Below are 27,675 nucleotides of genomic sequence, written 5' to 3'. Positions count from 1 at the left end.
GGTTTTGGGTTGGGTTGGGTTGGGTTGGGTTTTTTTCTATCTGTAACTATTATTGACATCTCTTATCTGTAATGTTTTCAGAATAGCATTGTAGTCACATATTTCCAACTGTCTTTCTGTGAATCTATCTAATTGAGTAATTCAAAATGGATTTTCGCAGTTATTCACACTGACATTAATCTTCAAGAAAGCCTAAGTTTGGTCTGTCCTGACAATGTCTATTTTTTATAGACTTAACTTCTGTCATTTGCTCTTCTGCACAGTTTGAAAATCTATGTGCAGGTGTAATTATTCCTGTAAAATGTGGAAGACCTGCCCCCTGTGTCCTCCCCTGCTCCCCCTCCAAGATGTTCAGATTCTTCCTCTGTCAAACTGATACAAATAGAGAGCTGTGAAGTGCTGTTTGGCTATGGCCATCCCCAAGTACAGCTGCAAGAGGTATGACCTGTCATATTTTAGTTGGAATAGTAATACAAAACCTAAATGATGATAATTTAAATGTCAACAATATCAAAACCAAAGCATAAAAGAAGGAAGAGAAATGATCCTAATTATACTTTAAGACTATAGACTCTCAGAAGCAGATTGAAAAGCATTTTGAGAGGTCTAATAGTTTGTCCTTAAGACAGGATAAACTAGATTTAAATCATTCATGGTAGCTATTTCTCCAACTTGTTTTCAGAAACTTCCACTGATAGAAATTCCACAATAATCCAAGACAATCGTCACCCTCTGTACAGATCAAAAGTTTTCACTCATGCCTAAACTAAATCTAATTTTCTACAATTTAGGAGGAGTACTTGTTGTCCTTGCTGCAGGGACAAGGAAATCAGCCTTTGTTAGCAAACTTTCCTATATTTGGGGGCTGAAAATTATTTTATAACAATTTTTTCTAGATTCTTCTCTTATACGTTATCTCAGTCCTGATGATGTGACCAAATGGAGTCTTTTCATCCAGTCGGGATGGAATTAATCTCAGACTGTGTAAGCTTAAATGCCTAAACATGTCTGTCAGGTCTTCGACACAGACAGCTGAAATATTCTATTTAGACATATACCGGGTCATGTGAATCCATGGTAGTCACTGTAAATGTAAGGCCTGATTTAGCTGCCTGCATGTCGTTGCCTAATATCATTCGAAGTGCGCAGTGTTTCTGAAGGATCCAGATGGGACTGCCAGGTATGACACAACACCAATGAGAAACCTGTGCTTTCCTGAAATGGCATCTGGAGGTCACTAAACCAAGTGTAGCCTGGAGAGCTAATAATTTGTCAATGTGTATATGCCTGCTCTCAGGTGAGCTAAAGAGCCCTCTGGGCTCCATTGGCTGCACTGCACTTGTTTAAGACTTAGTTCAGTTACCCACACACACAGACGCCAAGGGACATTTGAGATGCCCCAGCATACCTGAGATCTGCAGACGTGACCCCAAGGTATGACCCTAGGCCAATGGTGACATGCTCTTCCAGAGGAGCCACTGGAGGGCAGGCACAATTCCATAGGCTGTATCAAGCCACGCTAGATGCTTACTGGGTGTGACTAAGCCAGACAGTACTTCAGTATTTTTCAGCAGCACTGCTGTCTAACTTGTTGAGTTCACTGTTGTACTTGTGGATATTTATATCTACTTTAAAGTGATATTTTTCTCTTGTCTTGTAAATTGCACTCTGTTTACTTTATGCTATTTTCTCCCTTTGTAAATCATTTTGAATTCTAACCCTGTGCTTCAGTGTGCTTGCATCTGCTCTGAGTTTGGTATCATCTCTCTATTCCACTGTCCAGATAATTAATGAAAGTATTAAATAGGGCCAGTTTCAGAACAGACTTCTGTGGAACACTACTTGACACAGATTTCTATTTTGACACTGCACCACGATACCTACTTTTTCAGTATGGATCTTCAGCTAATTGTATATGCAACTCACAATATTTTGATCTAGATGAATTTTCACTCATTTTGTAGTGACAACATGATGTGTGGCAGTGTCACATACATTGCTTACATTATGGTATATGACAACTAATCTTTTTCTCCCTTACTACAGATCGAAGTGTCTTCGGAATGACATCATTCATTCTTTACAAATCTGTGTTGACTGTTACTTAACCTCTTGCTATCTTCTGTAACCTTACCAACAGACAGCCTGTCCCAGCAGTTTTCTAAGTTTGAAAGTATGATGATAGCCCGATAATATTCTGGCTATTCCTCCTTACAGGTAAGCTTTGTGTTTGTCCTCTTAATAATTAAATCTTCAAACTCAACTTCCTGCACTAGTATTTTCTATTGCTTCACCAGGTTGAAGTCGTAAGTACCTCAGGGAAAATTCCACCAGGTCTAGATGAGTAATTTACAAACTAGTAGGATATTACTTTATTTTGTCAAATATTTGAACTATGTTTCAGGCTTTTTTAAGTAAAGGGTTTTTTTAAGCCTCTTTTTTTGTTGTTTTTGTTGGTTTTCCTGATGTAAATACTGTCATTGCACACACAGTATGGAAAAACTGAATCTAAAATAAGCCTGAAAGAAAGATGGTTTATTGTTTTATCCTTAAATTTTTGGTAAGACAGATATTTATAAACTTGATTAATAGTATTAATATTGCTAACAGTTGAACAATGTTTGTTTTTAAACCTAAACCAAAGCTCCTTATATATTGCATGTGAAGTATTGGAGGAAATACCTAACCTGCTAAAAATACTCTCTGTAGCAAGGTTCCAAAATAAACAAGCTTGTAAATAAAAAGAAACATTGTATACATAACAATAAAGCAATGTTAAGGCTGGTCCAGGCTTACTTTACTTTTCTGTGGAACAAAGAATATGAAAGTACAAGGAGAAACTCAGACGGGAATGCCAAGCTCTAATAAGATGGTTTTATCAGGACAAAGCTGTCTGGTGCATACCAGATTCTCCTAAAGATGAAATACAAATAAACAAACAACTGCAGATAACACTACATCATCTAAACAGACTGGAAAACAAACTGTTATATGGCCTGGACAATCTGTTATACAGACTCAAGACAGACCATAAAGAAAAACAAGCTTCTGCAATTTCAAAGGAAAAGCTGAGCCATGATTATATATGCTTTAGAATTTCAGTATGGAGAAGACAAGAAATAGCTTATTAACTCTTGCTGCATAAATAACTCAGGAAGCATCTTGATAAAAAGGAATCTTTCTGCCACATTTGGATATGAATGCAGAGAAAAGTAATTCAAACAAACTTTGTATTACATATAAATGTTAGTTAATTTGAAAATGCTGCCTTTCCAGGTGAACCTTGGGACACTGATGTCACAGAAGTATTTCCTTCTTAATGAAGGAATCACCCATAGGTGATTTTGGTTCAAGAGCAAATGAAGGGATATGCATGTTATATTGTCAGAAACAAACTGCTCTAGTCCAAAACTTCTGGGTCAACAGCAAGAGACAGACTGTGTGCAGTTTTACCGTAAGGTGTTGGAATGGACTGGAAGAGCTCGTCCTCCATTCTGTATCAGTCCTACCTGCTATAATATTTAAGAACTTAAGTAAACACATTACTCAGTACATCCCAAGTTTTTAATCCCTAGGGGAAAAGAGAAGAACAAGATGTGTAATATTGGCCTGAAAGAAATCTGAAATTGTATTAGTGCTGTAAACTTTTAAAAGAATTGAAAAAAATCACCAAATCAATACTTCAGCGGAGAAGTAACAAAGATTTTGTCTTCTTTTACCCATGTGATAATTTGGTTGCTTTAAGTACTTTTGAGAAGGCATTTTTTAGAACTTGAAATGCTATAATTTATTTTAAAGTTTCATTAAAAAACTTTCTACTGTTTGCACAGTTTCTTTGGTTTTAAAAGACAGAGACTGTAAATGTTAATCAGAACATTTTCATCTCTGTGTATTTCTTTATTACACATTCTTTCAAGCTGTAACATTTGTGGGGAAATAATAGTGTGGGAAAGGTTATATAATGAGATCTTCAGTTCCCAAGCCTCCCAGTCATTTATGACAAAATGATGAGAAAGAGATAGAAGCATCCCATTGAAGAAAGGGAGAGAAACAGAAGGAGATGAAGCTGAACTGATCCATTCTTCTTTAAAAATCATGCATTTTGGCACATTTTTGTTTTGTAAAAAACACCCAACACCAAATACCTAGGTTTTAGTCCAGTGTAGCAGTGTGAACATGTTAAATATTACAAGTTCTTGCAAAACAGCATTGTCATTCTCCAGCTCGCCCTATTACTCAGATCACAACATTCATTTAACTACTTTAACATAGATCTTATCCTAACAGGAGCTGTGCTGCAAGAAGGAATGCAAGTATGCCAAGAAAAAAGTTTTTCAGATAGTGAATTACTTTTTTGGAGCCCACAAGATAACGACTTTCACATAGAAAGAAGCTTAAAATGACAGTATGATTTAAAGGGTACAATTATTACCATTTTGCTAGGATAACATAAAAATTGATTGTAAATCAAGGAGATAATTAAACATTACCTGTATTTATAACATCAGGGGATTTCAATATAAATTAGAAGTTTACTTTTAAGCACATGCTTTTTCTTTCTTTCTTTTGTTTGTTTAATTCTTTTCCTGTGATATTTTATGTCTGTAGATGGAACAAATGAAAAAAAGTTTAACAGTATAAGATCAACATATAGGAAAGCAACTTTTAATGTAATTGACATTTAAGTAATTCAATAGTTGTTTATATACCTATCTTATTGATGGTTGCTCTCTGCTGGATTTCTGATTGATGTTCTTTGATTGCTTTGTTCAGCATAAATCTGGACTTAGTGATTAATGAAGACATGCAAAAGAAGCACAATTTTCTGTTGGGATTCAAGATTAACTGCATTAGAAATATAGAATAAATGCAGCACCTTATAATATGAATTGGTTTAATTATTATTTGATTTATTATTTCTTGATACACTTTAGCATCATACACTAAATCCATCAATTAACTTTTGCTAGCAATATGTAATAGCCTTCATTTATTTTTTTTTAATTTCTTATTTGTTTTTAAATTGCGTGCTGATAAGCATGTTGAAGTTTGTGGTTTAGCTAAACAGCTTGAAATTAATGATTGCATAAAATGTATGCTACAGTTAACAGATGAATTACCTTTATTTAGATTATATATTTTATACTTTATTCAGCCTAATGTTCACATACCTTGCAATGTTTTCACACTCCCTAAGTTTATGTGCTTTATTTGACTGCTGACAAAGTGTGGAATTTTAATCTGTTATTGTAACAGCTTGAAATGAAGAGAAGTTTGTGTTATACTTTTATTGCTGCTTAAGTTGCTGCCACAAAATCTGATTGAAAGTACAGAGAAAGCAGCCATGAAGAGCAAAGCACAAGCAATCTTTTATTCTCTATATTATGCCTGACATGTATTAGATCAGTGTCTTTTTGTGCAACAGACAGTCTGGGATAATGAATACCAATTTCATGCATGTTACACACAGGCAAGTCCTATTCCTCACCTTTTTCCTACAGTTTTCTTAAAAATTGGACTGGATTATGAAGTCTATTTTAGTTGCCACATTCTTAGTATGAAGTAAAAAGACATTTTGCTCAAACCTTCCCTGGCAAGAGCTTAAATTTAGTAATCTATTTCTTTGAATAAAATGAACAATTTCTTTTATGGAAAAGGAACTCGGGTGTGCAGGCTGGAAAGCTGCCACTCTGAGCTGCTACCAGGTCTCTGACTTGCCAGCCTGCCACAGAGACACTTACCAAGCAATTTAGATGCAGCCTTACTTACTGAACTCCACATTAAATGTAGATAGATTTTTTTGCTCCATATATTTTGACTGCATATTCTCCAGGGCACGGCACAGAAATCTGAGAAGAAATTCAGGTGCCTAACATGGGTGTCTGGTGTCTTTTTAGATGCCATACAGTGTAAAAAACATTCACACAGGAGTGGCAGGTATGATACAGGACTTGACTGTGACTCCCATCTTTCAGAGGGGCATCAGGAGGCAAGACAAAATATTTCAGGGTGTCTGAAACAGCATCAAGCATCTCTGTTCAGACCTCTGTATCTCCTTATCCATTCAGAATTTCAGATGACATTTTCCCTTTTATGTCAATCCTATTCTTATGTAAGTAGTGAATTTAGATTTGTATAGATTTGATGGTTTCTGCTTTTCCTTGCTCTGGCTACAAAGACGTGATATTTGCTTGTTGCAGAGGTGATCATAATGTCACATTAGGTCAGACTGTGATCCCACTGTGATCAGTAGTCACACAAAGTGTAAGTGGAGTTGCATTAACTCCTGTCCATCTATTTTCATGTAATTTGTCTATCACCAAATAATTTGAGTGTTTGGATGGAAGAAACAGAACTCCCCGTGCCATCCACCCCCAAGGAGAAAATAGAAAATGTTTTGTAGCTAGAAAACTTATTGCTGAGGTGGGCCAGCTTCTTCCATGGAAAGATATTCATCCCAAGATGCTCAGTACATGTCATGTAAGGCTGAGTTGAAGTTGGCCTTGGCTAATCTTTGTCAGAATGGTTGGGGTTGGAAGGGACCTCTGGAGATCATCTAGCTGCTGGAGATTTTCTAGTGCCTCTGGACATCACCTAGAATCCCCATGGTTTCAAATAGATCCATATTTATGGAGCTATTCAGAAAAAGCATATGTTTTGCACATATATTCTTTTTCTCATGTTTCTCCTTGCAGAGAAGAAGTCCCAGTTTGACTCACTATGTTTTCCACATATATTGCCTAAGTGACAGAATATTTTCAAGCACAGTAACTACTGAGTGACTTCGTAAACAAAGATTTTTATATAGGTACCAAAAAGTCTGTTCTATCTTCACCTTCTTCATAGACCATGAAACTGCCTCTAGGGACCTAATTTTAACTTTTCTTCTTTGGTAATTATACCCATTCCTGTGGAACCTTCTTGTTACTGAAGTGCAATGAAATAAAGATAACATGTTTCTTTACAAATATTTACCTACAACACATGGCTGAAATTACATGTTCAATAGGATCAATTGTCTGATGACTGTCTTCTGAGCAGAGAAGACTCTTTAAGTACATATCCCAGAGGATCAGGACTTGGGTGGTCTGACCTTTAGGGACATTGCTGCTGTCAGTCTGTCTGGTTACCCTGGCAAGTCATTTCACTACCCTGTGCTTCAGTATGTCCATTCCTAAAAAGAGGAACACTCACATTTTTTTGAGCACTTTGCCAAAAAAGTGCTAGTTTTTGTTATTCTGCAGACCAAAGGCATGTCAAGACCAGTCTTGATGTACCAGAGAAAGATGCTAAGCATTTTCTGAATGATTATATGTCTACAGCTTGTGATACTGAATTTTACAAAATTGAAAAAAATAGGTATTGCTGGTTTTCTTTTCTACCCTGAAGGTGGTTAAAATAACTTATTTTTCAGCAGTGAGAGAAAAAGCAAAACTAATTAACAAGAACGGTTGTAAGTTTGACAATTTGAAAGAGTACCTCAATTAAAAGGATAAATTAACTGGATTTCTAGAATTTGGCTTACAACATAATTTAATCAAAGAAAAGGTGTGTAGAAATCCCACCTTTCAGTATCAGCTCAGTTTCTAAATTTTTGAATGTTACCAATATGGCATTTTTTCACCAATATGGTGAATATTTATAAGAAATACTAGGAAACCATGGTTTTACAATGGGTGTAAGGTAAAAAATGTGCATGGGCCTGAAATCTTTTTTTGTTTTATACAGCTTCTCTTTAGCTACTTTGCATTTTACTATTTTTCTACAAATTTTATGTAAAAGTCTAAATTTAAGACATAAAAGTCAAGCAAAGCAAAATTAAAACAATTTATCTTTTAACAATTTTATAAGTAAAATAGTGCATTTTTCAAGGAAAAATAATCTATGCTGTTTTCTCACTAATGTGTTTAACAGTCTCACCCATAACTAAACTTAGGTGTGACTGCTGAGACTGGTTATTCTACATCACAGTCATTGTGCAAAGGGGTGATTCTAGTACTGCCTTTACCTAATGTTTTAGCAGAAACCTCCTCCACAGGACATGTAACCAGCTGCATTAAATTATAGTTTACAGAGGATACAAATAATTCCTTCCTGACTGCAGTGTGGTATCAGAGTATAACCTACAACGAAAGATCTGATTAGCCTTATTGTTATCTTAGCTACCATAGTTACAAATGTTATTAGTGGGTATAAAATTATCCTTTTTTTTTTTTTTTAAGACCTAGTGGAAATATATATTCTCTCATGATTTTCTGCAGTAGTAACTCTGTTTGCTGAGACTATTTGGTGTAGAAGCATCGTTTATAAAACATTGGATATTTACTTCCTTTTTATTTCATTTTATGGTGTGTTTTTTTTCAATATACTGTAGCACAGGCCAAGCAACAGTAACTATTTTTTTTCTTCTTTTATTTTTTTGTATGTTTTATATTGTATTGATAACCTGATTCAGTTCCCTTTCAATATTTCTCTTTTCCTAAGTAATTCAACCTTTTGCATGTTTTTATTACATGTAAATTCTACCATAGTTCTCAGCCATCTTTGCTGGCCCTCATTGGCCCTATTCCACTTCCAAATGTGTCTTAATGTCTTTATGTGTAAACTAGTTTAACATAAAAAGCATAATGATTTCTGAGTGGCTGTTGCAGGCCATTCGGTCAATGGTCTGTGAACTCAAGTATCTCTAAGTAAACCAGAAACAGTTAGGTCATAATAGCTGTGAAATAAAAAACTGGAATATCTGAATTTTAATAACACTCTAATTATATATCTACGCCTTTCAGTAAAACCACTTAGAACTTTTATAATTCCAGTTTTTTTCCTTTTTAATGTAAAAAATTACATTATTTCTTGTGATGCCTCTGACAAAGTTGTCAACATCTGCTTGTTCCATGATCTGCAAATAATAAATTTACAAGTGACTGCTGGCTTGGTGACTCCTAAAGCCTTCTTTAAAGAGGAGGGTACTAACAACAAATGAACAGCAATACACCTTTAATCAAAGATGCAAGATACCCTCCACAAAAAAATTGTTGTTTTGGGGTAGATAAAATCAGTTGTTCCTTGCTTAGCACTTAAAGACCATCTTTATGTATTCTGTGATCAAATTCTGTGATTTTCTGGGAGCATATACAGGGCATGTACAGTGAAAGACTCACCTAAACCATGAGTTAGGTAATCTGAGGTCCCCTAACTCAGAAATCATGAACTGTCAGAAACCGTCTGGGTCAGTTGCTGCCTGAATTGTGCAGGTTCCTCTAGGCTTGACTCTGTAAAATGCTAGAGCTCTTCCCCTGCACACAGCCAAGCCTGGGCACTTGGCATCCTCCTGCTGAAGAACCAGCTCCAGAAGCCAGGACTGGAGTTTGTCCCATTTACAGTTGTAGGCATGCACACTGCAAGTATGCACAAGGAAGCCTGTGATATATGGCTTTTTATACATAAACTGGGGAGGGAAAAAAAAAACAACAAACAAACAACCAAAAAACCACAAAGAAAACCCAAATCTGCTCTCAGGATGTGTTTAAGCTGATCTAGATGTCTGCCTTAGAATGTCATTAATTTGGCTTCAGAAATGCCCATGTCTTCCAAAAGGCTATATAAGGGAGCTTTTGAAAGTCAGTTTAGATGTAGACATCTTCCTTCGACCAAATGAATCCTATGTGCTAGAGACAGATATGGCTCACTAGAATTTTTTGGCATACATGATGGCAGTGTGTATCTTAAGTAGCATAAGAAGCCTGTATTTAGTCAACTCCACCCTACATGATTGTTCAGTTGAGGGATCAAATGTGGAAAGAACTCTCAGGCATACCTACATGCTCCAACAGATACGGGCTTCTCACAGAAATTTATCAGAGGCCATTCTTTAAAAGTAAGGAAAACATAATTATGGTGGTTGTTCCCATCTCTCATGTGATGGATTAATATTTTCTTCAACCAGAATGGCTACAAAACTGTATACTCCAACCACCTGGGAAGTTTCCTCAGGACTGAACATAGGATAGTAGGCAACAGAAAGTGCTGGGAAAAAGAATAACTAAAAGTGAAAAGATGATGCCACTCTGCAAAACGTTTCATTGCACTAGATAGGAAAAGTAAAAAACAAAAACAAAAAAAAAACCCACCCAAAAACCCCAAAAGACAAGGATCATGAGAAAGCAAAGTCTTAAAACCTTGACTTAATGTCCTGGGTTTTGCCCTCAGCTACCAAGAATGTCAAGGCATTCTATAAATGATTTTTTTAAATATAAAAGTAGTTGAAAAATCACTGAGGCAGGATATAGAAGTTAAAGAAAGCGCTGTTTCCTAAACAGGCACTCTTAGCAAACAAGCAGGTTATTCTTTTGTTCCAGTCACCATACGGTAACCTCTGAACACGTTTCTGGGCCTTAGACCATGAAAGTAATTTCCAGAAAGAAGTGGGATCTCAGATCCTACCCTTGTCCTCACCTTCAATATTTTCTTTTGGTCAGTGGCTAGCTCAGAAGGTGGATTATTTGATTGCCCCTCTAATGTTCCTCATACTGCTGTTTAACACTATAAGTAGGGCAGATGGACTCCAAGTACCTTGAAAATACATATTGCAATTGAAAAATCTGGCCCTAAAATGACACCTCACCATGACAAAAAGTATTAGATTCTTGCCTTCCAAAAACAGTTGCATAATTGGTATCTCTTGATACTTTTATGTGCAGGTTTATAAAAAGAGTGGTTTTGTTTTCCTGTTAAATATTGAAGCTGGGAAAGTCTCATGCAGGTATTCAGCAATTTCAACTAATTTGCTTAGGGGTTGTTTGTTGGGTGGGTTTTTTTTGTACCGGGGGGAGGAGAGGAAGAAAAAAAATCAGCCTTGGGAAAAGATCTTAGAAGAATTCTTTGCCGTGATTTCTTTCTGCCTTCCCTAGATTGTATGTTTGTATAGCAGTCTGTGCTAAATGAGAAATATTATGGTAATAAAAGTTCTTAATTTAAGTTATATCACTGAAATGACAGTTATGAGAATGAGAGTTACCTAATGTTGTAATTAATATCACTAGTTAGACTGCCTTACATTCTGAGAGATTAAAAAGACACAAACAAATAAATTATGTCTATGGAAAGAATTACTACCAATTCGTAAGAGGTAGAACCCCCAAGATGAAGACAGTTGTAACACTGTTCTTCTTCCACCTTTTCCTTAAAGACAACATCCTAAGAAACCCCATTTTTCCATTTTCAAGACTTAGCTGAATGCTTTTTCTCTGCTCTTCTTAGGAACCATACTCATACTTGATGGGCCATGTTTGGCTGTCACAGTCTACTTTGCATTCTCCATGTACTCCATAATCTTTTCCAAACTAAGTGTGACACGCTGCTCCTTGGGAAGATGCACTCACTCTTTTCAGAGAATTTTATCTGAACCAAAGTGTCACAGCCCAAGAGGAGCTATATCTCTGCTAGCTAATTAAAGCTGTGTTCAGCTGCTCTCTGGAAACATGGGTAACTGCCTTGGAAATGCTTGGGTCTGAACTGCTAAGCTCTTGCTTTCTAAAACTGGGTGACTATGGCCAAACTGCTAATTGAGAATAACCTCCGGTCTCTGCTGATTTCCAAATACAGACCTAGCATAGATATCCCAGGCTATATTGTTCAAGGGACTACGTTCTGAATTTCAATGGAAGAGATAATTGAATTCCAGAGCTGGGGAAAGTTCTGTGGATTCCTTTAATTCATCAGTATAGACACAATTGCTGTTTCTCCCTACTACTCATCTCAATGCTTTGTGAAAAACCAACAGTCACAGTTAGCTCTGAAGAACCATATAAAAAAAGGAAATAATGATCTTTCTTAAGGCACCAAAACTTTTCATGGTGCCGTGGAGGCTGGGAGACTGCAAAAGCGGAACCTCCTTAGGGACTTACATATTAAAGACTATTGTCCAGTTTTAAATGTGAGTTAACTATGTTATTTGAGCAAATTTCTATTGAAGTAAGAGTACTGGGAGCCTTTGTTGAACTTGGGGACATGAGGGTTGTAGCTACTACTTTTGAACTAAATTCTAATACACGCTCTCTTCTTCATCTCATTGTAAAGATGAGAGTGGAAAGGAGGAATTAGATGTACTTTTCTTCTTTTTGGAGCAGCTGGTGTCACTGGAGCTAACTTCTCAGTCAAATTCCTGGTGTATAAAGGCAGAAAATTAACATAACAATATCCCACAGGGTGCAGTGACTCACCCACTTTGCACCTCTATGCTTCATCTTGAACATCCACTCCAGACAGGCTAGAAAAGTGATCTGTTTTCATACATTTGAAATCACCAGGAAGGTTTTTGTTTGCATTGGTTTTTGTTCAGAGATTTTGTTTGTTTTCCGCATAAGAATGGAGTGGAGAGGAAGTATTCTGTCACACTTATGACCCTTGATTTCAACAGAATTATAAGTTAGTAAACGGAAAAGCAACAGCTAGATGTAAATAAATAAGACTGACACAAAAAGTAGAAATTAAAAAAAAATCTCCTTAAAAACTCTTAAAATATCTTTAAAAACCTTATCCTTAAAAACCTGAACACAAAATTGCTGTTGACTTACAGGTGATTTAAGCTTAAAGTCTTTGTTTTTTCTATAGATGGCTTTGAGAATCCTGGAACTTCCACATCATAAATCTAGTACTAGTAGACATTTGGGAGTAGGGTAAAAATACTTTTAAATACGGTGTAGTGTCAAAAAACTATTTTAACAAGTATATGTAGTTCTGAATTTCAATGACCTTCACATGTTCTAAATGAACCTCCAGCATTCATAATAGCAAGCTTTTAATAATAATCACCCTATTAACTGTTCAGGTTCTTATGCCTTGGGAGATCTTAAGTTTAGACATTTAAATTATGTCTAAATGATTGTCTCACAATCATTAAGCAATATTTCCTGCATTTCCTGTTGAAGGAATATACAGTACCACCTTGAATTGCCCTCCATTCCTGCACTTTTAATGAATATTTCTAATCCATTGTTAACATTTGAACTTTACTGTGATTTAGATTTCTTGGCATAATGTGTGCCATGCTATTGTAAATAAATAGCTGCTTTAACTTCACTAGTGCAGAAAGTTAAATGTCAGAAAACCATATTTGCATTTATACACAGAATAATTACCTGCTGATCAGAACAGTGTAATTAGGGATACTAATGTACAATATTAATTAAAAGCCTGCGTGTTTGCAGAAAAAAACCAAAATCAGTAGGAGCAAGCAATAAAGAAGAAGCTGAATGCTTATTGTATGTTGTGTAAAGTGAAGAACTGCAAAAACTTACAAAATAGTTGTAATGCATTTCAACCAACTATTCAAATTATTTCTTACCTGGTAAAAATATCATATGTTCTCTCAAATTTTATTTTATTTTATTTTATTTAGATCTCTTAACAACACATGAAGAGCTGCAGATCTTGACTGATTTAATGTATTTAAATTTCCCTTATGGAGAACTGGATTTGAAGTGCTTGGGATTACAATCGAAATGAATTTGATGGTTCAGCTCTGCCTCTAATGGATTACAGTATGAATGTCATCAACTTCATATTACAGTAAAAAGTGTAATCTCCTTCCAAATTTAGAAGTCTGGAAGTGAAGAGAGTGGCTGAAGTCCATCTTTTGATCCCAGAAAGAATGCAGAGAGGGAATTAATACCAGTCTTCATTCAGAAGAGTCTATTTGCTGAGCATCTGCTTTCTTGACGTGGGAAGGCATAACTGAAATCTGAAGAAACATTTTAAAATATCAAATTAGCCACAGGATGTGAATCCTAATTTTACAATGATGGAATAAAACATTGATATGCAAGATGTTAGGAAAAAATGTTTCTGCTGTTGGTTGCCCCTTTTTCTCTTTTCATTTTCAGATGCTTTCAGTATCCTGCGTCTGTGAGTGGAGTTGTATGAGGTATGGGTGAAATTGCAGCTGAAAAAATAAAAACAAAACCTTGAGACATTTACACATACCCGCTTTAAGAATCAGATTGGCTTCAGTAGTGTCTGTGTTTTCATTTTGTAACATGCCTTCACTATCTGTAAAGTATGACATTTTCTGGCAGGATTTTTGTGGAAATAGATAGTACTAAACTAATAGAAGAGAACAGTCATGTAAAGTGAGTTCACTAACATAATTCATATTTCCAATCAAGCAAAAACCGTAGTGTCAACATAACTTCAATTCAACACAATTCCTTTGTTGAATTTCAAGTACTCAATAAATGGCTCACAAGTGATTATTCTTAGAAACTGTATGTCACATCACTACCTAAAGGTACATGGAGAAAAACAGTTATAGCTCTTAATTAACTCATAAACAGAAAACAGAAACAAACCTCTTCTAACAGAATTATTTTATAGGAATTGTGAACTCAGTTTTACCTTTGATAAACTGGAGTTTTCTGTTTTGCCATGAAACTTATAATATACTAGTTTCTGTGTTTTGAACAGTATCATGGTGCCCAAACCTTAAGTTCAGCCTACATAATCAGCAACTCAGCTATAGGTGTTTTTTAGCTCTTTCTTGCGTCAAGATAGGCAGCCTGGTACCAGGAATCATGGCTGACTCAGATCTGTGTATATTTGTTTTAAACATTTGTTCTGGTTTTAACCTGGGACTCAAAAGTAAAAAACTATAGATGAAGATCTGTGTGCACTGAAGATGAAAAAAACGTTTGCATCAACCCTCGCACTGTGAAACTGCAGAACAATGTACAGCTTGAGATGTGACTCAGGCTCACTTAAGCAAATCCACCATGAAAAGTCAAAATCACTTATGGGGGTTAAATATGAATAAAATGTCATTTTAATAGTCTTTCTAATCCTCAAAAGATTCAGAAGATGTTTTAGGTTCTCTCTGAAGGCGTTTGCTTATTGCACTGACACAGCAAGGATCTGATTTGAATATGTATTGTGTACGCGGAATAAAGTGAGAGTAGAGATTGCAGAATCACGGGGGAGGGTATTCCCAGATTTGCTGATGAACTAGGGACTAGGCATGCCAAAGATCAGCCTCATTAGACATGTTTACATACCCAGGTGAAGGCACTTCTTTAATAACTGCACATATATTGAAAAGAAGAAAGTAATAAAATGTTGTTATCCCTGCTCTCAGAAGAAAAACAGTGGACTCATGCAGGGGCTTAAAAATTTGTTGGTGATGACAGCTCTTTAATGGCTGCATGGCTGAATTTGTAGCAGAAGGAAAAAAAAGGAATTATTTCCTACCTTGCAGGGGCAGTGGTCATACGTTTTGCTTCTTTAAAGCAGAGTAAATTGAACTACAGAAAATTGTTGGAAGTGCCCTTAAAGCTACTGTAGCCCTAGGTACAGTTGTAGCTGAATTCAAACCTTGGACATCTGAAACTACCATTTGTCAAGAGGCAACAGCCTACTAGGACTAGTGTTAGAGGGAGAGGCATGCCTTCCAGATGGTGTAGCACAAAAGTCATGGTCCGTATTTCTGTAGACTGAGCAGGAAGTTCCTGCAGAGGTCTGGGAACTTAGGCCATTTCCAAACACTTAAGACTTCACAGAGTCACAAACTGATGACAAATTGTGAGTGGGATGTTCTGGAAGAAAGAGAACAGGTCTGTGATGATCCACAGGTACATTTGTTCTTTATACACCCATTCTGACAGATGCAGAAAATGACATAAAAAACTACAGCCCAACAAAACAGCCAGGGAGATCGTTGTCATATGACTTGCACGCAAGACCTGCTTTCTTTCACTCATAGGAAAGTTTTCTGTTTAGCACATGAACTCAGTATGTTCAGGAGAAGGATAGATGGTAAAGGCATGTGAAAGGGAATATTTCATTTCCCCAGGTTTCTAAATGGATGTTTTTACATGGTAGAGTTAACTCTGTATTAAAGACCTTGTATTTGAAGTCAGTGCCAGAAATCACCAACTGCAACGTCATCAGTTTTTCTGTACAGCCAGATACTGCTGGTCTTAATGTCAATCTCATAATCGGAATACATTCCAAAGTGAACTTGCAGGGTTTCAGCTCCTGATTCTGCAACAAGCATCAGAATGAGCAATTTTCATTCAACGGCAGCCACAAGTAAGCCTATTTATATAGGCTCCATGGTAGTATACAAAGTTCCTCAGTACACCCAAAACTTCCTAGCAAAAAAATCTGAGCTAGATCAGCTAATAAGCAAACCTAGGGCATGTCTTCTCTAAAAATATACCAACAAAGAAAACACACTGGCAGCTAAACCTTGGTTTTATGGGAAAAAGAAATTATCTGTCTAGGTCCTCTGAGGATGGTATTCCATAGAAGGCCTTAGGCTCAGATGATGGACTTGCGGTTTCTATATACTAGACTTTTATATATAGAGACTTTTATATACTAGAATGAGAAAGCCACTATAGCCTTTCAGACAGGGAACAAGAATACATTGACATGAATTCCAAGAACATGTTTGAATGACATGAAAACCTTTTAGCATTTCTGCAACACTGAGAACTAGATTCAGATCTCTTCTTTCATGCTCTTTCCTAATGTGCATTTCTAAAACCATAGACTGTTTTCCTGTTGTATAGCATATCCAAGTTTGTATCTGCTCTCATAGCTCTTAACCTCTGACTCAAGGATATTTTACCGTCAAAGATGAACTGCCTGACCATGCTGCAGTCAAGTGTTCTTGTGGAGAGTAGCTAAGATAAGGGAAAAGCACTCCTGTTCTGAATCAGTTTCCACATTTTCTGACAAGCAGGCCATTTTTAAATTGATGTGTTTTTTTTCCTTCATGTAGCTCCACTACTGTAAATTATATTATACATTTTTGCTTCCAACCTGTGCTTCTGTGTACCGGCTCCACATCATTCACAGACTTTTGGTGAAGGCAGCCAAATCTAAGATCTCTAATTCAGATCTGGCACGCAAGTAAAAAATATACCTTTACACACACATCAGTACAAAACACAAGCAAAAGACAATTGAATAAGACTGACTAGCAAATTTAGTGGTGTGCAGTAGTGGTTCCTGAGGCCCCAGTTGTCATACATTTAAATTATGTTTAGCAGTGATGATCTGTATTGTATTGGATCTGGCTGAGATGGAGTTAATTTTCCCCATAGCAACCCCTACAGTGCTGTGCTTTGTGACAGTTAGAAAGGTGTTGGTTAACACACCTGTGTTTTGGCTACTGCTGAGCAGTGCTCACACAGCATCAGGGCTGTCTGTCCAACATTCCGCCCTCACCAGCAGGCTGGGGGTGAGAAGATCTGGGGAGAGGACACAGCCAGGACAGCTGACCCAAACTGACCAAAGGGATATTCCATACTATATGATGTCTGCTCAGCAAGAAAAGCTAAGGGAGAGGGGGAGGAAGAGGGGCATTCATTATTAAAATATTTGTCTTCTGGAGCAACCACTATGTGTACTGAAGCCTTGCTTCCTGGCAAGTGGCTTGACATTGCCTGCTGATGGGAAGTAGAGAATAAGTCTTTTGTTTTCTTTTGCTTCCACACACAGCCTTTGCTTTTGCTTTATTAGACTGCCTTTATTTTGACCCACAAGGATTTTTTTCCATCTTATTTTCTCCCCACCTTGTCCTGCTGAGGAGGGAAGTGATAGAGTGGCATGGTGAGCACCTGGCATCTAGCCAAGGTCAACCCAACACAAGTATGGACAATGTTAACTCAAGTTTTCATCTCATTTGTTACTGCAATGTGACATTTTCTACTAATTTTGTACATAAAGCTATTCCAAATAAAAAGTTAGACTCTCTTAGTGTCATCAGACATTGGCTTTGGAGTAAAGATCTGTTGACTTCTTGTAAAATTAACCTTTGCCTAACATTGATAGTAAAATGAACAAAAATAACTGTTGAAGCTTGAGATTTTTTAAAAGACCTTCACATGTATGTTGGATTCAGAGCAGACACAAAACTCTGAACTATGAAGAAGATACATTTAAATGCTAAAAAAATAGCATTAGTTTTGATAAGCCTTCAAGGGACTTCAGAATAAACCCATGCACAGCTATACCTATTAGCTATCTAAAGTTCTTGTCTCTCAAAAGCCTGATGCGTGGTAATTTTTCTGTGTTGTACGCTACATAGTAAAATGTGCATTCTTCTTAACACATAATTAGTTCTCTTGGGGCTTACACAAATTGCAGTTCTTATACACCTGTGGCTAGCACAAAGTAAATTGGAGAATTGAAAGCCTTAGGATCTTGTCAATCTCTACAAACTGTCCACCTGTGATAAGCATAGACTTGCCCTTTGAATGTTTTATTGAGCTACTAAATAAATAAATTAATAAATCTTCCTGCTTTGGAACTTGGGGTCCAAAGATGTATTAACCATATCTTCAAAGATAAAACATGCAAGCCTTTGTAAAGCATTTAATACAAATATGTCCATGTTTCAGACGTTAGTGGTAAGTTTGGAACTGCAAACTGAGTATCTGGGAACTCTGGTATCTTGGGAGGTTCGCATGAAGATAAATGAGGAGAATGTTTTTATTTACACTCATCTATTCATCCTTGCACAGGGAGGCTTCTATATGTTTCCCTAGTTTAATAGGGATGAGATACTAAACTAATTACAGATCCCATACCAGGAGATTAGTGAAGTTGTTTATCTGAATAAAACTGTAATTATATTTAAAAAAATAAGAGTAGTAATGTTTCATTGGGTAAATTAAACCTACAGTATGTACTGCATTTAATAACTTCACGGGAACCTTGTAATCATTCCTCAGTCATGACAGAAGAGATGAAACAGTCTCAAGACCATCAAAACAGAGTAAGAGTAATCAAGAAAAAGGTGCTGTCTGTTTTGAAGATTATTACCCAGGCTGGATGACTTTGTTGTTGTGTCTTAGTGAGTAGCTGTTCTTGGCTAGATAATTCAATGCAGAATTTCTTGACTGAATGTCTGTGGGTTCAGCAGTATCACAATGGGCTGTGGGATCCTTCTTTTCTCAGTGACTGTTTCAAACCAGACCTTGGAGAGGAAAGAATTGCTTTGTCTATGTGAAACAAGCATGGTGATACATGGCTGTTGATTCATGAAAAGAAATGTTACAACTATTGCTATTTGATATATATTTTCAAAATCTCAGCCAAGTAATCTAAGATAGCTATGCTCAAATATTGAACTGTTATGTTCAATGCTTAATTTCATCTGATTTTCGAGTGCTGTGGTTTTATGCGAATGAAGAGAGGACTTCACAGGGTAGTAAATTGTAACTTTATTAAGCACTAAATTTGCTTTTCAAAATCTACATTTCTTATATAAATTATTAAAAGCTATCTATTAGCCAGTAATTCAAATTACACTTCTATGGATGGATATATCTTGCCCACCTTATGTTATCACTATGTGAAACTGTGGCATACTGGGGGATCTGCCCCTTGCTTCCCATGTATTAGAGTACTGGGATCAATCCATTAGATATGAAAAGATCAGATATGCTAGAGCATGTCTGTAGGAATGATCTTTACTGTTCACACCATTATCACAAAATTAATTCAGACTTTTGAAAATATAAGAGGAAATCTCTGTTTGTTGGCTGTTAGCACCTTTTTTCTTTTAAGGAAAGAAATTATGCAGAAAAAGTGGAGGGAGAGGGGATAGATAGTGGAATTTTATTGGAAATTGCCTGCCTTGTGTTTCCTGGAATTCCTGTAGAAATATATAAAGCAGTAGTAGGTATCTGAAAAGCTCCCTTGCTGTACTGCAGTGAGCAGATGATTTGTTGCAGTGCAGCTAATAGACTTATGTTTGCCCATCTTTTGGACTCTCACCTAGAAGTAAATTACATTCTGTGATGTTTTTTGCCCAATTGGTCCCTTTACACTGAAGTTTTTTTTTTCTGGAGGGAGGAAAATGTTCATGCCTGTGCGTGTCTGCACCTCTGCTTGTGTATGGGGATAATCTGTCCTCAAACTGAACTAAAAAGGGTCTTTGGATGCAATGGAGTTAGCTTTGGAGTACTAAAATAAGTATTGAAAGTAGCTTGCTTTTAATGACATGCTTCAAATTTCTGTTGTTTTCATATTTAAAGTGAAAAACCTAGTGACTGCATAAGTGATGGAATTTAAAAACCATCTGTGACTGCACGGTGTGTGCATCTACGTGAAGGCTGTTTACTGCATAGATGATAAAAAAGTGAGATAAACGCCTTAGTAGAATTATGTGATTAAGAGATGATGGAACCGTTGGAGTAAATCCAAGCTAAAATTATCTGGCTTCCCCTAAACTGATTTGGAAATTAGTAAATGAAACAAACAAACAAACAAAATATAAGGAACAGAAGCAAAATAGTATTTTTAAATTACAAATGAAGAAGAAAGGAAGGGGAAAGAAACCAGGATATGATGTGGTTGAGGGCTGAGTAGGAACAGCCAAAATGTATAAAGCAGAGGACTGAAAGAATGAATATAAGACAATCCACCTGTGAATAGGGAGGAGGAGGAAAGAAAAGGGTAGAAACGCCTTAGACAAGGACTAAGTCTAGTAGGACTCAGCACTAATTTCTACTAGGAGCTGAAAGGATGTTTCTAAATGTCTTTTGAAACAGGTAAGAGTTTTACTTATTTGCCTGAAGCCAGTGCTACTTCAGACCTTCTCACTGATCTCAGTGGATTTTGAATGAGATTCTCAGAGTCAATGTGTCTTACTCTGGATATCATCTGCCCTGTATACTCTATGATTCTCTAAAGCATATTCTGAGAGTGTCTTATACTAAATTTTCCACTTAATTTTGTCATTAACATGTATTTGAATGGCTTGAACATGATTTATTTATCCTAATGTAGGCACTTAAAAATTAGACACCTAAATCTGAGCTAGCCCCTAGACTTCCTTTACAATTGATTAACAAAAATATGCACACAAAGATGACAATTCATTTCCTCTAGAGACATGCATTTAAAATACACTAGATGTATTGCCCTCCAGAGTTGCCTGTTTCCTTGCATTAACAGTAACAGACTAAAGTTACTAGCTGAAACTTTTGTATGAAGCTCAATCAGTTAATCTTTCCCCTTTTGTTTTATGAGTAGTTCCTTTCTTCAACCAAACTTATTTTGGCTTTTCGAAAATAAGGCTGATTTGGAGCCTCAAACATATTTTTACATTTAATTTTACCTATTTTCTTCCCATCTGTATCTTTTATATATCTTCTGCTAAATATTTTTCATTTTGAGTTTCTATTTATTTCTTACTCTTACGCCATAAAATCATTTACAATGAGAGAGAAGCTTCAAATAACAGTCATAGCAATAAAGACTCAGAAGCGCAGTGAAGGCGAAGTAAATCAGGAGGCTAATAAAAAAAAAAAATATAAAGGATGTAAGACCTTAAATTAAAAATCCCTGAGGAATAATGTTAATTTAATGTACAAAATTCCAATACAAGCTTCATAACCTGCTTCAAGGCAAACAGAGTTTTTAAAACTGACAGCTACTGCCTGTGGGTCTCTTGTGGGTATATTGAGCTGGTATCTCAAGTTAAGTATCCCCCCTCTATGGAATATCTGGATGAGGCTAAGATCCCATGTGTGAGCCAAAGCAACCACTATGTAATACAAGTTTCTAGGCTCTTACACTCCCAGAAGAAAGTCCCAAGCTCTGCATTTTCACTAAAGACTATTTATTTCATTTTTAATCCACTCTGACTCCCATCCCTCCTCACTCCTTCTAATAAAATATGTTTAACAGACCCTTCCATTGAACTGAAAACAGGTTTTTGGGGCAGTAGTGAATGTATCAGCTTTTCTGGCTCCAGAGATTATATAATCCACCTGTTTCTCAAGAAGATCTCACCAATGTCCACCTCCAGTATTCCTTCACCTGGGAGTGATAAAGGAAGGAGGAAATGACAATCCAACTATGTTATGCTTTCCATGAGTTTGTTCTACTTTCCTATTCTTTAATAATCTCACTGAAAAAAACATATTACAATGACTGCACACCATTGACTTACTTCTTTTTTTGCAATAGCTTGCTCATTTTAGGTTTCTACTTAATGAGATGATGAGTACCCAGTGCAAGGGTATGTTATATGTCATTGCTGTGCTTGGTGAATAGAGATTTTTCTGAACTCCAAGCTATGAAGGCCAGCTCTCTAATTTAAGTTTGAGACACTCATGTTTTCCATTCTATTAGTCTCTAAACTTTTGGCCATAAATTTAAGTGGAGGCACAACTGGAGTTTATAGCTCTCAAGATAAAAATCTCACGCTGTTAAATTTCTTAAGTAAAGAACCATTTTCTGCTGCTGGAGGTGTGAAACTCGGGCAAGTCTGTTGCAAGGTGTTTGTCATTCTACAGAGATGAGAAATTATTGATCTGCCCTTCATACGACAATGGGAATGGTACACACTAGTTCCTGCTCCTTTGATTCTGCAGTCCCAAGCCTCAGACATTGTTGCTGATGCTAGTCTTGTGTTTCATACCTGAAGGACTGCAGAAATCACCAGCTCTGCAGTACCTCATCCTCTGCATACACAGAGAGATGTACCATGTGAAACTTCCTTGTACAAGACAAATCAGCAGAAGAGGTATTCACATCACCTGAGTTTAGCCCCATAACATCTGAAAGGTCCATCCTCTTTCCTTTCCCTAAGAGGAAATCTCAAAAATCATCTCTAAAAGAGTCCAAGACAGATAATGTGACCATCCTTCCTTTTTCACCTTGTTGTGTTCAGCCTGGCAGACTACTCTGGATTTTTCTGTTTTCTCTCAATAACTATGACTTTCTTATTCCTAGGCAGATTTCCAGGAGCTGTGTGTTACACTCTGCGATCATTATACTGTCCACAGCTGCATCAGCTACAGCTAATTAATCTGTTATGCAGTGTACATGAAAAGGAGGGAAGGAACATAGCTAACAGTACAGAATTTTCTAACTAGCAACAAAGAGTATAGGCCTGTGTAGGAGTTAACATCAGTCCACCAGTCCATTTTTTCCCCAAAATATCTACTTCTGATCATTTTCTACTCGATAACACAATCCTCTACCATATTTTCTTTTAAGTTCAGTTATAAAAGTGAAACTAGCTATAAGGGCAAACAAGGCAAGGAATTGATTTAACTTTCAACCTGCTTTCCCCTTTTGCAAAAAATACCCAAACCTCATTTGACTTATGCTAGTTAAAGGTATTTTTGGCACATATATAAATCTCCTCTGCACAGAAAGAAAATGTGACAAAAGGGCAAAAAGTAAAAGGCAATGCTGAGCACAGTTCTGCTGAAGCCTAGTTTGGGATATAGCGATGAGAGCTGTGTTCATGGTTTCAAAGGGAGAAGTCTACACCTGTTTTAGGGAAATACTAACTTGCAGCTGCATTGTACTTCATTTCAATGGAATCCCACTGATCTGATTAAAAGGTGCTGTTTCACAGCCACATTATCTCATTCGCTTTGAAAGGGAAAGCAGCGGACTTGATCAAAACATGCCTCCTCATGGCTGCATTCTCAAAGCCACTCTCACAGCAGAAGCAGATGACGTGAATAAGAATTGCTCTTTGCTAGAATTGTTAAATAAGTATCTGTGAGCAAAAATGCTTCTCACCTCTTCTTTGTTCTCCAGTCTTATAGAAGAATCAGTAGTCCTGACAACTATCAATGATGTCCTTCCACTCCTCTCTGTTGTGTTTCTATGAAAGTTCTGTCTGTGTGTGGTATAATATTTCATTAGACTTTCTTGCTGCCTGCCAGAAGTGAGTAGTATGGTTGATTATAATGAGATTGTTGAATAGACCAGAAAGCAATTTGCAGTTTTTCTTCACTTTCACGAAGAGAGATGGTAAATTAATTTTGTTGCTATTAACAGATCATATTTTTCTTTGACTTATTTAAACTCTTGCTTATATGTAAAAGTGATTATGAATTATGCCAAAATTCTTAACTGAAGGATGAACAAAGACTTCATTGAAACTAAACTGTTGTCTCTTAGAAATTTTAAGCCACCTAAGAAGAGATGTCCATCATTGTGCTGCACTGAAGTTCAGTTTTAGAATACCTAAATGCCACATGCATTGTAAGTGCTAAATACCACAAGAACAGAAATCACTGTCTTTAATCCTCATATGACAAACAGGTTATTACAATACAGGTTTACGGCAGGTCTAGGTCTAAAGATCTGATAACAAAGATAGTCTCCTATCGGTATGTCTCAAAAGGTCGCAACACTTTTCACAGCTGTTAGGATTTCTGCTGTTCTATCTCTAAACACTATTTCTTCAGGAGGTTATAACATCCTGTATGTCAGCTGCCTATTTAGCATCTTCTGGGGTTTTTTGTTTCTTTTTGTTTGGTTTAGAGTTTTTTTTGGTTGGTTGGTTTGGTTTGGTTTGGGTTTTTTTTTTGTTTATTTTCCTTTGAGTTCCTTCAGGCTGAGACAACTTAAATTTTAATTATTACTAATTATTGAAAAATCTGTAAAAAACCATTATTAGATATTAGCAGCTGCTCAAAAACTGTGATAAAAATTGCTAATGCCAATATACTTCATGATTTATTTCTAAAATGCAAACTGATTCTGTCATTTTACAACTTCATTGCTAGACTTCCAGTACTTCCTTTATGTAGACTTTTATGCTAAATTAAAGTAGGAAGAATGGTGACTCGGAGAAGAAAGAATACGTTGGTGGAAATCTGAATCTTTCACTTTTTCCTCTTCTTAAATGAAAACAAACACTACAATGTCAGATTTGGCTTAAAGCCCATACCAGCTGAGTCGAAGTAGCCAGTGCACAGCTATGATCTGGGTGTTTGTGCTGGAAAGAATAGAATCATAGAACGTTTAGGTTGGAAAAGACCTTGAAGATCATGAAGTTCAGCTGTTAACCTAGCACTGCTAAGTCAAACACTAGACCATGTCCCTAAGCACCACACCTACATGTTTTATAACACCACCAGGGATGGTGATGCCACCACCTCCCTGAGCAGCCTGTTCCAGCCCTTGACAACCTTTTCGGTGAAGAATTTTTTCCTGATGTTCAATCTAAACCTCCCCTGGTGATACTTGAAGCCATTTCCTCTTGTCATGTCACTTGTTATCTGGAAGAAGAGACTGACCCCCACCTGCCTACAACCTCCTTTCAGGTAGTTGTCAAGAACAATAATGTCCTTCCTGAGACTAAACAACCCCAGCTCCCTCAGCTGCTCCTCATGAGACTCGTGCTCCAGACCCCTCACCAGCTTCATTGCCCTTCTCTGGACACGCTGCAGCACCTCAACATCTGTCTTGTAGCGACGGCCCCAAAACTGAACACAGTATTCGAGGTGAGGCCTCAGCAGTGCCGAGTCCAGGGGTACAATCACTGCCCTTGTCCTGCTGGCCACGCTGTTTCTGATACAAGCCAGGACGCTGTTGGCCTCCTCAGCCACCTGGGCACACTGCTGGCTCATGTTCAGCCGGCTGTTGACCAACACTCCCAGGTCCTTTTCTGCCAGGCAGCTTCCCAGCCACTCTGCCCCAAGCCTGTAGCGCTGCCTGGGGTTGCTGTGACCCAAGTGCAGGACCTGGCAATTCTCCTTGGGGAACCTCATACAATGGGCCTCAGCCCATCAGTCCAGCCTGCCCAGATCCCTCTGCAGAGCATTCCTGCCCTCAAACAGATCAACACTCCCCCACAGCTTGGTGTCATCTGCAAACTTACTGAGGGTGCACTTAATCCCCTGGTCCAGACCATTGATAAAGATATTGAACAGGACTGGCCTCAGTACTGAGCCCTGGGGAACACACTTGTGACCAGCCAATTACAACTGGATGTAACTCCATTCACCAACACTCTTTGGGCTCAGCCATCAGCCAGTCTGTCACCCAGCAAACAGTAGACCTGTCGAAGTCATAAGCAGCCAGTTTCTCTAGGACAATGCTGGGGGAAATGCTGAAAAAGTCTAGGTAGACAACATCTGCAGCCTTTCCCTCATCCACTAAGTGGGTCACCTTGTCATAGCAGATCAGGTGAGTTAAGCAGGACCTGTCTTTCATAAACCCATGCTGATTGGCCCTGATCACTTGATCGTCCTGCGTGTGCCACTTGATGGCACTCAGGATTATTTGCTCCATAACCTTACCTGGCACAGAGGAGCCAGGCTGGTAGGCTTCTAGTTCCCTGGATCCTCCTGCCATCTTGTGGATGGGTGTCACATTTGCAAACCTCCAGTCAGCTGCGACCTCCTTGCTTTGCCAGAACTGCTGACAAATGATGGAGAGTGGCTTGGTGAGCACTTCTACCAGCTCTCTCAGTACCCTTGGATGGATCCCATTCAGCCCAATAGACCTGTGTGTTGTCTAAGTAGTGTCACTGTCCATTTCCCTTTGGATTATGGAGGCTTCATTATGCTCCCTGTCCCTGTCTTCCAGCTCAGGGGACTGGGTACCTGGAGAATACCTGGTGTTACTATCAAAGTGTGAGGTAAAGAAGGCATTAAGTACCTCAGCCTTTCCTTCATCCTTTGTCACTATGTTTCCCCCCGCATCTGATAAAGGATGGAGGCTCTCCTTAGCCCTCCTTTTGTTGTTAATGTATTCATATAATCTTTTTTATTGTCCTTTAAGGAAGCGGCTGGATTAAGTTCTAGTTGGGCTTCAGCCCTTCTAATTTTCTCCCTGCATAACCTCGTTACATCCTTGTAGTCCTCATGAGCTGTCTGCCCCTTCTTCCAAAGGTCATAAACTCTCCTTTTTTCCCTGAGTTCCAGCCAAAGCTCTGTGTTCAGCTAGGCCAGCCTTATGTCACACTGGCTCATCTTTCAGCACATGGGGACAGCCTGCTCCTGTGCCTTGAAGGTTTTCTTCTTGAAGAATACCCAGGCTTCCTGGACTCCCTTGCCCTTCAGGACTGCCTCCCAAGGGACTCTGTCAACCAGTCTCCTAAGCTGGTCAAAGTCTACCCTCCAGAAGTCCAACACAGCAGTTTTGCTAACCGTCCCTCCTTACTTCTCTAAGAGTTGAAAACTATCATTTTGTGATCACCACGCCCAAGATGGCCTCCAGCCATCACATCACCCACAAGTCTTTCTTTGTTGGCAAAAAACAGGTCCAGTGCGGTGCCTTCCCTAGTTGGCTCACTCACCAGCTGTGTCAGGACATTATCTTCCACATACTCCAGGAACCTTGTATACTGTTTGTTCTTTGCTGTATTGGACTTCCAGAAGACATCAGGTAAATTGAAAACCTCCACAAGAACAAGGACTAACAATTGTGAGACCTCTCCCAGCTACTTATAGAACATTTTGTCTGCCTCTTCATCCTGCTGGGTGGTCTGTAGCAGAATCCCGCCATGATATCTGCCTTGGTAACCTTTCTGCTGACTCTTACCCATAAACAGTCAACTCTTTCATTACCATCATCAAGGTCTACAATGTCAAAACTGTCTCTAACATATAGGGCTACTCCACTGCCTGTCCTTTGCCTAGCCCTTCTAAAGAGTTTATAGCCATTCGTTGCATCACTCCAGTTTTGTAAGTCACCCCTCCATGTTTCTGTGATGGCAACTATACAATAGTTTTTCTTCTGCACAGTGGATTCCAGCCCCTCCTGTTTGTTGTCCGTGCTGCATGCATTGGTGTAGATACACTTCAGTTGAGTTGTTGATCCTGGCACTTTCATGGGCAGAGAAGCCCTAATTCCTATGTGGCTATTCTCAGGCACTTCAGTGGTTTCCAACACATCAATAAACCT

General features: G+C 37.8%; 1 long non-coding RNA gene across 1 annotated transcript in view; it reads left to right on the top strand.

Moving 5' to 3' along the window:
- Positions 1-25,118, top strand: part of LOC308059126 — an 87,304-nt gene extending 62,186 nt beyond the window's left edge. Inside the window, exon 3 of the long non-coding RNA XR_013926140.1 lies at positions 2,145-25,118. This is a non-coding gene — a long non-coding RNA (uncharacterized lncRNA). The remainder of the gene's footprint in view (positions 1-2,144) is intronic.
- Positions 25,119-27,675: the final 2,557 nt, after the last annotated feature.

The sequence above is a fragment of the Falco punctatus genome (genome assembly GCF_963210335.1).
Source record: "Falco punctatus genome assembly, chromosome: 2".
Taxonomy (NCBI): domain Eukaryota; kingdom Metazoa; phylum Chordata; class Aves; order Falconiformes; family Falconidae; genus Falco; species Falco punctatus.
The sequence above is the reverse complement of the archived record's forward strand: the minus strand, read 5'-3'. Positions and strand labels throughout refer to the sequence as shown.